Source organism: Platalea leucorodia (assembly GCF_965183815.1).
Source record: "Platalea leucorodia genome assembly, chromosome: 7".
NCBI lineage: Eukaryota > Metazoa > Chordata > Aves > Pelecaniformes > Threskiornithidae > Platalea > Platalea leucorodia.
In genome coordinates, this window is record NC_138829.1 from 36,366,468 (window position 1) to 36,381,142 (window position 14,675).

Here is a 14,675-nt window from a genome sequence, read left to right on the forward strand (position 1 = left end):
GAGTTTTGTTTAGCTTATATTGAAATGCTTATATATGTGTATAAAAAATATATATTTATATAAATTTAAAGAAAGATATTTAGATAGTATTTTATTTTGTCTTAGACCACTTAGAATGCTACAAAGCCAGAAGGATTTTAATGGAGTTGCTGTTGATTTACAAGTTAATTAGTAATCAGTAAGAACCAGGAAAACCAAGAGAGTGCTGATAATAATGGATGAGAAGCGTTTTCATATGCACACCCGTAAGTTTTGAAAATCTTGAAATGGATGAGATCAGAGCATTTAAAACCTTAAATCTACATCTGGACTTTGTTTTCAAAAGTGCCAGTCACTCTGGATATTTCAGTTTTCTCTGCACTTGATTGGCAAATGCAGGTCTCTGGGGGTGCCCATTAGTGACTACAGCAGTTATTCTTAGTGCTGACTATTGCTGTGCATCAGCTCCTAGATATTTTGAGATAATCAGTCAAAATGGCATTTAAATTCAAACAGCTCCTAAAATCCTATGGCCCTTCTTTTAATTATTAAGTACTATTCCAGCCAACTTAATGAAATACATTTAACTTAGGGGCCCAGGTCTTAGTGGTAGAAGCTAAACTATAACACTCTGACTCTGCTAACTGCCGGTGAGATCATTTTCAACACCTGAAGCCCTGCAACCCCTTTTCTTCTCTCATGTGTGCACTTTGTCTTTGTACCCTGTCCCTCGGTTGGCCATGTAATGCTGATAGAGCCACCCCTGCCCTGTGAAGCAGTCGTGTGCCTCCATCATGGGACTGTATTTCAGAGGTGCGGCAAATGAAGTGCAGATGGATGGGAAGCCAGAACCAGCAAGCCGTGGAGTTACTTCTGCTTGGCTTCCGGTGCTCAAGCCCTTCACACACAGACAGGATTCAAACACACAGTGGGGAGGAGACAGGGGGAGCTTGGCAGAGCCACACGACTGACTTCAGGCCCTGGCATGAAGCAAAATTCCTGGGGATTAGATTAAGAGACCTTTAATGTGGACAGTTATAAGGTCTGGGTTTAAGGGTATCCTATTGTATCTCAGAAATGACACTCTCATCAACGTCACACAAGCGTAGCAACACTGAACACAGTATTGCCTAAATACTTTTAGAAGCTGAATACCTAAGATAATGAAGCTGTTTTCTGAAAATGTGGGTTTTTAAGGTGTTAAAGTCTAAGCTATTTTCATTAATTAATCATAATCATTTTAATTATGGAAAAACTTGAGTTTAAATTGGACATTAAATACACTGAACATTTGGCTTTGAAAAATGAGTAGAAAACTAGGAGTCGTCATCACCAGACAATAAATAAATAATAAATATCAATGAATATATTTTAATTAAAAAAAAAAAAAAAACACCACAAAACCAGTCTGCTAAGTACCACAAGTTACCTGTTGCTCTCTTCACGTTGTTCTTTTCCTTGTCAGTCATGTAACAGACATTATCCTGGCACCATGGGTTTGAATCTTGGTAACTGACTTGAAAAGAGTGGGAAGGATTTTAATTTTTCAGAAAAGCAGCAGGTGGAAAGTGACTTGGTAAAGATGACAGTTGACTGAAAGAAAAGCAGCTGCCTACTCTTTACCCAAGTACATGCTCTTTGGAGCAGCGGAAACTGAAAATTTTGACACTAAAGGATGCAGCTTGCTTTGCTTCATGCTATATCATCACATCCAGCAGTATTAACAGCATACATCAACCAGAATGTCTTCTTCACAGAACATGCAAAATATTTACAAGCTGCTCTGCATCAGTACGCTTTAACGCAGTAACTGCTGAAAGTGGAGGACCTCTCAAAACGTACCTTTTGTTCTGCAATTAGCTTATGGTTTCTCAAGCAGGAAATCAGCTTCGAGGTGGTGGTTTTTCTGCAGCTAACATAACGAACATAGGAATTGTTTGATCTTTGCAGGTTTTTAAACGGATAGTTTTGTGCAGAGTCAATGGAGAGAGTTAAGTATCTCAATAGCTACCTGGAAATATCTCATACAGCTATAAATAAATGGATGTAGAAATTACTGAAATGAGAATTTCTTCACATTCCAATAATTTTGTTTATTCTACATTTAGCTGTCTTGAGAGCTTGTATACTTATGAACGATTGAAACCAAATGGAAGAAATAATATGCTTCTCCAATAATATGCTAATAACTTTGTTTCCTCTAAAACATGAACAAGGGAAGTTTTCCTTGTTTGAGGATTACACGATGTAGGTTATTTAAAGAAGTATCTGACTGGTAAAGGGAAAACTGTCTAATTTGAAAAGGGGAAGAGCAGTCCTGCAGCTGTGACACTGGAACTGGTGGATGCCAGTCTTCCATTCCTGGCAAAATTTCCTCCGAGAGCATGTACAATTCATAGTCTGTTTCTATTGGAATTGTCTGATTTTCACTTTTCCTTTCTGCTGAAAACAGTTACAAATACCACAATCTGAAAAGTGCAGTATTTCTTTATTTTGCTGTATTCCTTTATTTTTTTATTTTTGAAGGAAACCTGCATTATAAACATTTACTTGATAGAATACAATACTCACAAGGTATTGTGGCAATTTAAGAGTAAATTAAAATTGGATGTAGTGTGGGAAGCTAGGATGACATGTAGCGTTTTCAGCTTGACAGTCTTTCACTGGAGGTGGCACAGTAAAAGATCTTGACACATCTTGACACCAGTGTGAATGCCTTCAAGTGGAAGGCAGGTAATTTTTTTCAGCTGCAGTAAGAATCTAAACTTATGGGTAGTCATGAGACAAAAAAAACAGAAGAACTTCTGCATTTCCTAGATGAGTGATGATCTTATGTGTATTTTTAGGAGCAAAAGTAAGTAACTAAAAATAAAACAAATTTAAAAATAACATATAAATAACATATATGTAAAAATAGCTATATATACATAGTTAGAACTAGTTTGCCTAGTAGAATAAAGCTGTGGAAAAAGTCCAATATGGCAATTTGGAAAATTGAGATATTTGGAAATGTCATGTTAAAAACAATGCAAAATTCCAGAGATCACGAAGAACGGAGGAAATTTAAGTATACAGCAGTAGGTTCTTATTTGCCTCTTTCGCTAGCTGTCTCAAGAAACTTTTCTGTTCTTTTTTCTTTTGAGCTGCTGCCTTCTTTTAAGTTCTCCTTCTCGATGTATTTAGTGTCTTTCAGTCATCTTTTACGTTTTCTTCTAAAATAATTGAAAATAATAGATGAGCAGACACTTAATTCTAATCCTGTAAAATAACAGTTTTACTACATGAAATTTCAAGTTTATTTTAATAGGATTGCCAACTATATTAACATTCAGTACGGTTAGTTTTCATTTATGTAAGATGATGAGGAATGAGACAACACAGTTGAAACATACATAATACAATACTTAGGTAATAAAGCTAGAAGAATATATGATGAGATGTAATAAAGAAAAGATTAAGCATTGAAGAATGCTTAGCTGTGAAGTGCAGACAGTTTCAAAAGCCTGCAGGCTCACACAAGGAGACATGCCACATACATGTGTATCAGCAAGGGATGCTGCGGAGCCACGGTTGGGTGGTGCCACTCCCAAGTGACAAACCCGTCCCCCGAGGCAGGGTCACATATGGCTGCACCAGACATGCCTACACTGCAGAGGTCCAGTTCCCATAGTCACCCACAGAAAGCTGACCTGAGCTTCTCTGCACTCACAACACACTGAGTCTGTGAAATGGATTAAGATGCACCCACAAATAATAGAAAGGTATCTATATGTGTAAGAGGTTTCAGGACTGTGGCTTTGTAGGTAACAAGACTGTTTCTAACTACATTCACGTATAACCCTTATGACAGTGAGATGTCAGTGCTATTTGTAAAAGTAACTGTAATGAAAAGAAGAGTAATAAATGTGACCTTACTACTGCCACCTACAATAATGCTGCATGTTTGTGTCTGGTTTTCTCTAAAAGCTTGTCAGTAGACTATTCAGATCCAAAAATGGGGGATAAAGAAGTTATACTGTGGTGTCTTAAAACAGTCACCATTGTCTAAATCGAGGTCTGTTTAGTTTTTTCTCCATCATATTTACTAACCAGTCCTGACTTGTGAAAATGTTCTTGGTGCATTGGTTGAACTGTTTGCGTAAGCCTATTTGAAGGTATGCTCCCTTTACTGATTTGCTCTTCAATATGAGCTGGACTCAATAGCCATTAGAAGTCTTTGTATTTATTACAAAGGTAACAGGATCGGGCCATATAGGAGAAATGTATGTCTAAGTCACACAGTACCACTGTATCTACCCAGTTAGAATTACTGATGCTTTATGAAAAAAAGAGATTGCATAGGTCAGTGGGTGGTTAGTGGGACTGAATTTCAAGAGACCTGGATTCTGTATTTAGCCTGACATTCCTAGACAAGCCATATCATTGATCTGTGCCTCTTCTACCTAATAATACATGCTGCCTGGTTTATTTTGATTCCAAGCTTTTCTTAATAGGTCCTGTCTCTTACTGGATTTATGTAGCATCTAGCATAGGGAGGCTAAAATGCTAGCTAAAAGTCCAGCAGGCACATCTGTAATATAAATGTGTAAAAAGAAAGGGAAGGGGAAAGAAAGAAGTAACAAAAATAACAGTGAATATTCATGTTCATATACAAATACCTTTTCTACTGGAGTGAAAAAAAAAGTGATTTTGTATAAAGAAATTAGATTAAAGCAACTCCAAAGATTAAAAGAATGGAAAAAGAATTGGGGGTGTATATTAAATAAACCCACAGAATAATCCTTTAAACATTCAGTAGGCAGAGAGCCTTTTACAGGTGGAGGTTTAAGAGGAGCCCAGGACCACACAGCAGGAGAAAGACAGAGTTAGAAACAGGGGCCAGATTTCCCATCCCAAGCACTGGGGTATCACAACAACCCCACAACGAACAACTAAGTAACTGATGAGTGTAGAAAAAGCTACACTCCTCAGGGAGTGAGGAGTGAAAACTACTTTTCCTCAGGGAAAACTGAGGAAGGAAAGCCTGTGTGTGCTTTTCAAAATAAGTTTGCGTAAAACTACACATCAGGTGGTTGTTCCTAGGCCAAAGAGTGCACTTTGACTACAGATACGCACAGCAGAGCCCTCCAGTGACATGTACATCACTATGCAGTCTATGAAACTAAACAACAATGCCATCATGAATATTATCTACAGATTTTATTTCTTCAAACACTCTCACTGTTGGTACATTAAAACAGCTTATTTCTGCCTCACTGCACACAGGAAAACCCCATTCCACAAGAGAAACAGAAAATGGGGTTAGAAAAGGGCATCTGTGGCTTCTGTTCTCTGCTGTATTCCAGTAAAGTTCTCCTTTGAATTGGCAGATGAAATTTAGTTACTGCTTGTTTTTGTCCAGCCCCAACTCTAGCCCTACATACAGCACCGCGATCTTCAAGCCTGCACTGAGTTCCTAAAACTACATACACTCCATTGCAAAATGATCTAGTGATCATTGTATCTAGCGATACATTACATTCGTAAATTGTTTAAATTACAAGGCTGTTGTGAAAGTAGTTTGAGACAACTGATCTGTAGTGACGAAAAATACTTCTATAACATTCAAATCCTTTAGCACCCTTCAAACATTCCAAAAACCAAAGGACACTAATTGTGTAGGCACAGCTTTAAGCTTAAAAACCTTTTTATGCAAGAAATTAAGTCTTCATCAAGAAAATAACCGTTGAAATCTTAATATCTTTCAATGACAGCCACATTTGAAGAGCAATTTTATAGCATAATGATCCTTGTTGCATAATTTGGACAGGCTTTTGTTCTCATTTTAATTTCCCATACACAGCTTGCTTTACCATCTCTCCTTCCCACACCGATTGAAAGGGAGAGATCAAAACTCAGGAGCGAAAACATCAAGATTTGGGTCTGGAGTTAAACTTCTAAAGATTTCAGAACAGCTCCTCCTTCAAACATGCTATGGCATATCTGACTAAAGCTTTGGGTGCCTCACATGAGACTTGGGCAGCTGCTTTCCATCTGAGATCCCACTGTAGGCACAAGTCCAAAATAGCAACTTTAAAACCCCACTCAGCTTCCACCCAGGACTAGAAGTATCTAAACTTCCTGCTCTTTGATTTTGATATTCTCAAGGCATCTAGAATATGAACCTGCCCAGAAGATGTGCCAGAAGAAGAGGCATTTTTTCCCCTCTACTTTACCTCATATCAAAGGTTGTCTAAAATTCAGAAATTAGTTCCTTAGTCTAAACCTTCCTCCAGTAATGATCTAACAGGCTTCCTCAAAATAGGCCTATAGGACTGGGTAGACTATAAAATGGAGTTTCAGATTCTTGCTTTATTATCTGTGTAGCTGGAGGAGAGGCTTATACCCATCTTTTATACAATTTCATAACAGTGACAGCATTTGCCAAGGAATGCAATTTTCACTTTTTTTGTGCCCAAGAGAGTCAAACACACATCATTCTCCCATTAGAAAAACTGTCAAACCATCAGTTGTTACCCTTAGTACATAAATTGCTGGACTGTGATGTACAAGAGGTCAGACTAGACAATCTTAAGAGTCATTTCTGGCTTTAAACTCTATGATAATTTATGAAAACTAATGTGTTGCCATAAATACATAAATAAGGCATTTTGCCTCTGAGTCACTACTTTCACAATGTGATAACAATTTGCTAAGGCAACAATGAAAAATTAAAATCTTGTCCTTCTGGAATATTTGTGACAAGTTCCATGACACAAGACATGATGCTTAATGTCCCATCTAACTTTGCCTTGGGGTCTGCCCAAGTCAATGCCTTTGTACTTTCAACTGCCTGAGGATTTCAGCAGGTGAGCTGAGTCCTACCTATAGTTTGTGAAGCCCTTCTGATCTCAAGTATTCTATAAATGTGCAGTAACATAAGAGGAATCTTAAATTCCTTTCCATATACAGAATTATACCAGTCTGAAGCTTTTATTTCCTCCCAAGGAAGATTTATTAAGCCTTAAACTCTAGAAACATAGGTCTTCAGAATGAATGCGTTGTATCAGTAATGCATTCTCAGCATGAGTGGATCAAAACCATATCCCTTCAGAGAAGAAACGTGTATTGGGTTTGCATGGCAAGGTTTTGGTAGTGGGGGGCTACAGGGGTGGCTTCTGTGAGAGCTGCTAGAAGCTTCCCCTATGTCCAATAGAGCCAGTGCCAGCCGGCTCCAAGACGGACCTGCCACTGGCCAAGGCCGAGCCCATCAGCGATGGTGGTAGCGCTTCTGGGATAACAGATTTAAGAAGCGAGGGGAGGGGGCAGAACTGCGCAATTGCAGCCAGAGAAGAGAGGAGTGAGGATACGTGAGAGGAACAGCCCTGCAGACACCCAGGTCAGTGAAGGAGGGGAGGAGGAGCTCCAGGTGCCGGAGCAGAGATACCCCTGCAGCCTGTGGTGAAGACCATGGTGAAGCAGGCTGTGCCCCTGCAGCCCATGGAGGTCCATGGTGGAGCAGATACCCACCTGCAGCCTGTGGAGAACCCCACGCTGGAGCAGGTGGATGCCTAAAGGAGGCTGTGACTCCTTGGAGACCCTGCAGTGGAGCAGGCCCCTGGCAGGACCTGTGGACCCATGGAGAGAGGAACCCAGGCTGGAGCAGGTTTGCTGGCAGGACTTGTGACCCTGCGGGGGACCCACGCTGGAGCAGCCTGTTCCTGAAGGACTGCACCCCATGGAAAGGGCCCACGCTGGAGCAGTTCGTGAAGAACTGCAGCCTGTGGGAAGGGCTCACATTGGAGAAGTTCATGGAGGACTGTCTCCCGTGGGAGGGACCCCACACTGGAGCAGGGGAAGAGTGTGAGGAGTCCTCCCCCTGAGGAGGAAGGAGCGGCAGAGACAACGTGTGATGAACTGACCGCAGCCCCCATTCCCTGTCCCCCTGCGCTGCTCGGGGGGGATGAGGTAGAGAAAATCGGGAATGAAGTTGAGCCCAGGAAGAAGGGAGGGGTGGGGGGAAGGTGTTTTAAGATTTGGTTTTATTTCTCATTGCCCTACTCTGATTTGATTGGTAAGAAATTAAATTAATTTTTCCAAGTTGAGTCTGTTTTGCCTGTGATGGTAATTGGTGAGTGACCTCTCCCTGTCCTTATCTCGACCCACAAGCCTTTCGTTATATTTTCTCTCCCCTGTCCAGCTGAGGAGGGGAGTGATAGAGCGGGTTTGGCGGGTACCTGGCATCCAGCCAGGGCCAAACCACCGCAAAACCATACTGCCTTTGGTTCATTTTTCAAGCTAACTAGGTGATGCATCCATATCTTTCCAACTGAAGTGAGAACTGGGAAGATACATCTCTTGAACTATGGTACAAATATAACTGACATAAGACACTTGAAAGTCTTATGCAAAACCAGAAAAATACACAACCCATCACTCTTTCCTGAGAGTTGATGGGAAATCATTTCTCTGCATAGCAAATACTGACAAAATTGTTCAGTGACTCGACTCCATTAATAACCTCATAAAGCCTAGCATCTCCTTCCCTTACAGCTCAAGTCAGTGTCACACAATTGTATTCTAAGATAGCTGTTACCCAAATAAACTGAATTCTTGACACAGAGAGTTTTTAAAAACCTGGATTCTACCTTGGATATAAAATTTCCAATCCTTCAATGAATTAACTACTTATTACTTCAAAATTAAAGTATCCTACCAGAAACATTCCATAATCCTCTAAATGCAGTCTCTACTTGCATGGAGTTGAGAAAAGGAAATTAAAATTTCTATTACCTGAGTATTATCCCTAAGTTCTAGGATTCACAAGATATTAGGGAGAGCCACTTGATTTAAAAAATCAATTTCTCCTTTACCTACCAGGAAAGTTGTGAACGGGATGTGCTGAAAAAAGAGCTTGTATTAAGTAGAATTTGAAAAGAAAATGGAGGGTGAGAAGTGAGAGGAAGAGATGTTTGTTTTTTTCTTCTGAGTGCCACTAGAGACCCTTCATTCAGACTTGGTTAGAAGAAACTATTAAGGTTTGCAGGTTTTTTGTCTGATAGCAGCATTAAATGAATGGTACTGCACCCTTCTTCCCTTTTTTTTCTCTTTCTTTTTTCCTTTCCTCTGAAAGGGAAGTAATTACCATTTTGCTCTGCCCTGAAGACCTTACTTCAGACTGAATAAGCTATTGTTGTCCCTGCAAGCAGACTGGCAGTAGATGCCTTGAAAACTTGCTGGGGAAGTCTGCAATCTTTGCCGATGCAAGAAGAGGTGCAGCAGCAGCGAAGACCCAGATTTCCAAATAAGCTTGTATCTCTGCAAGATATAAAGAAACAAAAGCATTTCTATACACCAGTGGCAGGGTAACTGTCATTGTCCCACCTATATCCTTAGACCAGGTTTGTAGATAATAGCTCTTGTAAGACCATCTGGTATAGGTGGGAAAAAACCCAGAGAAGCCTTTAAGAACTCAGGCTCTTTTTCAAGTCTAAAATACTGGGTATAAAACCTCCACCCCTGCCCCCCGCCCCCTCCCCCAAAAAAAAAGAAAAAAGAAAAAAGAAAAAAAAACATCCAAAACAAAAGTTAGAAACTATTTTAAATTGTTATTTAATAAATCTATCATGCCAGGCTTTCAAACTGTTTTTTCTTTGTATATCTTGAAAATAAAAGCCTAAGCATAGAGTTGCTATCCTGAATAGAAACAAAAGACTGCTATGAGTATCTTCTCTGAGAAATGGAGCACTCTAGGAAAATTGAATGAGGGTAAAAGATTATCCACCCTGAGGCTACTTATCCTGAATTATCAATATTGCCTAGGACATCAACAAAGCACTGACTGTTTTTTCTATCTACTATAGGCTACTATTTGTAGAACTACTAAAACTTTTACGTTTTTTTTTTTCTAGTATTGTTAAAGAAAAGCATGCTTTCCAGGACAGTGGTTTGAATTCTGGGAAATCTTTCCTGGGCCTTTGGATGTATTTAGGTACTTGGGTCCTCCTCCAGATTCCCAGTTGTCATACACATACATTAAGGTGGAAATATGCATCATCAACTTCTGTGTTAGCTTTAGCCTCCTTTTACCTTTCAGATTTCTGTTAAATAAACCTTATTTAAACTGGAGAATGCAACTCCCGCCTTTCAATTTTGACTCTCGTCTTTCTAGGTACCTCTGTTCTTTTTAATGTTACTACTAACCTAGGAAGGAAACCAATTGCTTCTTATATCTTTTAACTTCTAATGCCATATTTGCAAGCTACTGGGGTGAATGTTACTAGTCTTCGTTTATTATTTCCATCTTGAGCAGACCACCAGTTGGTCCACTTTGCTTACATGTTGCTTAAGCTGTCCCACAGTCTATGATGTCAATAAAATACAAATCTATAACTATTCTAAGTATGTTATGGTTGTATCAATCTATATTTTAACTCACGAAGTCAGCTGTGGTTTAAGGAGCAGATGTGGAAGTCTGTGTCTGGTAGATGGCTTGTTCAACTCTGCTTTTATTTTAAAGGTAGATCCTGCAGCTTGATGTACAGATCAATGTTTTGGTTTTACCAGAAAATATTCTGCATTGAGGAACAGCTTAAAACATTGTCCTTCTTAGAGAAGGACATCACCTTTTATTTTAAATTCTGTGCTTTAGGGTCAAAAACAATGGGTGAAGATTGCACATCTAGTTGTTAAATTGTTCTGTCACAGGTAAATTGCCAGTTTCAGACCATTCAACCACACAAGCACAAGAACTGGAAGTGAGAGAAAACCAGAAAAGAGAGAACAGTCTTCCTACTAGTGTTAAAGATAAAATTAAATGTATTATAAGTGCAAAATGTCATACACAGTGTCAAGTATAAACTCTTAGCTTCAGCCATGCTTGAAAATATCAAGCACTTAAAACAGAAAGTGTCTACATTGAGTTGAGTTGACCAGTGTGGTATTATCAGTAGCTAAGCTGCTTTGAATCAGAAGCACTCTTTAAATTTCTCATGCTGGTTTCTAAGACAGTATGTGGCTTCAAAAAAATTGTCTCTCCCCTCTAGTGCGGTAAAAGGAATTTTTCAAATTTCTCAGCCTAATCAACATATCTTGTTACTTTCAGTCATTTTCTGATTTTTTATTTTCTAGCAGAGTTACAGATGATGTGGTGAACTTGAAGCCTTCTCATAGTTGATTGATTTATTCTAATTAGCACTTGAAGGTATCAGAAGTACAGTCTCCAGCCCCAAAGAAAAATAGGTAAAATGCTTCCTCAGTGCAATAAGCATGGAAGTTTAGTCACTGACTCAAGATCCTAGCATTATATATGTTAGAATCTGCCTATGAAATCTTCATGCTTTTCCAAAGTTTCACCTACGTAAATTAGAGATGCAGGTATCTTTTCCCTCACATGGTGATTCCTCCGTTCCTTCAAACATGTGGTCTTGCAGAGTAAATGGAGGAAAGGCATGCTGTATACTGCTGTTCTCTGAGAGCAGTCCCAAAATTTCAGTAGAAAAACTTATTTGACTACAGCACTAGTGAATGTAAAAAACAAATTCAATTACTACTTTTCACAAAATCAAGTTTTAGAATATTTCAGACAAAATACTGATGATTCTTAATGTGGAATATTCAAATTTGAATGAGTTAGCTTTGATAATCTGTCCCCAAGAAATCTGTACATGGAGCAAACTCAGATGTAGAGTTAACAATTTATACAATTGATACTAAGGTTTTAAGATTGTATTATCTAATTTTCTGCAATAGTCTCTTCAAAAACCTGAGGTGACAAGACAGTAAGTTGAGACCAAATTCATAACCCAAATGAAACATGGGTTAAATAGAATTATTCTATTCTCAAACCATGGTTCAGAGGAAATTCATGTTGAATGTCAGTTTGGAAGACACTCTTTCTAACCTTATTTTCCCACTTCAAATACACTTTAAATGCTCTTCCTTACTATTTTCTTGATCTGGAATTAGTTTTCATCAAGCTACTCATAGAGGTAGGGGATATAGTTAACCTTAAATGTTGAAGGTATTCAGAGTATCCAGATGTTTTTTTCTTCTGACATAATTCTGAATGGCTGCAAGTAGGGACACCGTTGCATGAGACTGATCCCCCCCAGCACTGTCAGTCCTGTGCAAAAGTATTTACTGAAGACAAGACAAAGCAGCAGAGGGAGAGGGAGATGGAAAAGGGACAAACTAACGTAAAGGCAGGCTGAACAGCACAGAGAGATGACAACTGGGAATTCGAGTAAATAATTCCTCATTAAGAGAGAAAGCCAGGAAGAGACAAGAATGAGTAAGGCTGTTCAGAATAAACTGTACCAGTAGTCAGACTCTGAGGACACCAATGCGTAAACGTCCCTTGTGCAGCTACTTTTCAGGGTTTCTCCTGGATGGTATGGTCTGGCTTTCTGCCCTCATGATCTTTCTTTTTCGTGATCTGCCCTTATGATCTTTCTGCCCTCAGCTGGTTCGGTTGAAGAAGTAAGGCAAAACCAGCCCTTGTATTGCCAGAACGAGGGATACCTACACCCTTTCCCACCAAGTTCTGAGTTTGTTCAGGGAGGGGTACTTTGGGGTAAGGTCTGTTTTCCATACTCCTCATGATGTTACGCTGCTTGTTGAAGTAGCTTGTTTCTGCTTCCTCTGGCTGAGTTTCTCGTTAGTTTGACCACTGACGGTTCTGAGTGGTTACTGAAATGAGACTATCAGTAAACATTTGACTTCTTTTTTAAAGCTCTCATTTCTGGAGTAGCTTCCAAAATTCACAAAATGCCACACTAAATGTAGGTGCTTATGTTTTTTTTTTTTCCTCCCAAAATGTAAACACGTATCTATATATGGATAGTGCAAAAGAGTGCCTCTGTGTGTGTGTGTACAAACACGTTTGTGTATTACATGCTGGATGCGAAAAGGAATGGAAGCCTGGCCCTCCTGATGACAAGAGAGTCATGCCATTTACTTCATTCCAGACAGGATTTCACCCATAGCCTCTGAAAATTAGAATTATTTAAAATGCCAGAAGCTCGGCATGTCAATTCTTAGACAATTCTGTGGGGGTAAAAGAGTAGCCAAATAGCTGTTTACTTTATTTTTTCTAACTCATGTTTGAAAGAGTGTAATAGATTTGAGTGGGGATGCTACAACTGGTTCCAAAATGAGATGCCTAATTCTTATTTGCAAAGTAATTTTTCTGCTCCAGTCCCTACCCGTAAATAAAGCGGAAATATGTTAAAATAGTCGCCTAAAGGATATTAAAATATTTGACAAATATTTTTGAAAAAATTACTAGATAATACTGTGGCTTTAAATATCTTCTGCAAAATGTAAAAATATTACCTTCACCACTTTTTTTGGAAAAAAATACAGCACAAACTATCATCATGTGTTTTTTCTTACGTGAATACTGAATGGAAAATATTTGACATGAAGAGTTTTGATATATTTATCAGATCACAGCTCCCTCTTGTGTAATTCGTTATTACTACAGAAAACTAAGTTGGACAGAGATTGCTTAAACTGAATTCTATGATACATATTTATTTTATTCCTTTACTTTTACTTTTCTCATCACTGCTATTTTAGGTTTTGGAATTTCGTATTTTCATGTAATTTCAATGTCAGGACAGATTATAATACGTACAGTAAGGCTGCACTAAAACTACATTCAGAGGAATATTACTTTTGCTCAATGACAAGATTTTGACGTCCATAATGAAAATCCTGGGGTTTTACTTAATAAAATTCATGTCTAATCTGCTATTTATTGTTGCTGCTAGGTCTTTCTTGCACATAACTTTCTAGGGTTTTTTTCTGTTTATATTTTGATGACTTTTGGAAAAACTCTAGCTATTCTCCTTTTGTTTTATTTTCTAATTTTTGTGTCCGTAACTGTTCAGAGCACCATAATGTGGTATTATCACTCTGTGTCTAAGGTTTGCAGTATTCTCTTTCTCTCAGTGAAGTAAGACTTACTTTAGAACCAGTACCAGAATATGTATAAAGGAAAAGCTGGAAAGCTCATTTTTGCTACAGCACTTATTTCTGACTCTACACAGGAAGATTGCATTTCATTAATTTGACTGCTACTAACACTTGAAGAGACATGTTTGGAAAAGAAACTTAAAAAACAAAAAAAAAGGCAGTTCTTCCTATAACAACATAGTACAAAACCCCAAGTGACCCTCCTGGAGAAGGTGTATGAGAACACAGTATGGAAGAGGTAAGCAAACCCAAATTTAGAAAGTACAAACAGACCTGGTGCTAATGGTTTAACTGCCACTTAAAACTGTGAGTTGTGGTTTTGTCCACAGAAAACTATGAAACATCTCAGGTGGATCTACGCAGACCAAACCTAATGCCAGAGAAAGTAACATCACTGACTAAAGCAGATGTGAAGATCCTTAATCTTTTATCTATCCCAATATATACCACCATTACAATCAAGTAAGGCTGACATCGTGTATTCATTCCTCCTTGAAGAGTTCAGTTTATTCACAAAACTGCACTGGTTTACTATTTTAAATTGAAATTTATTTTCAAAGAAACAAACAAACATTTATTTTCAAGTAAACAACGAACCAACGCAACCCCAAACTTGGTAACATTGGCCTGAACCTTGCTGGGGGCGAGGGGAAGGAAACGTGGTGGTGTTTTCAGCGTTTGAGGGCCCTCCGCTTGCTGCGCCTGTTGCTCCATCCCGGCTGCTGGCTCGCTCCGCC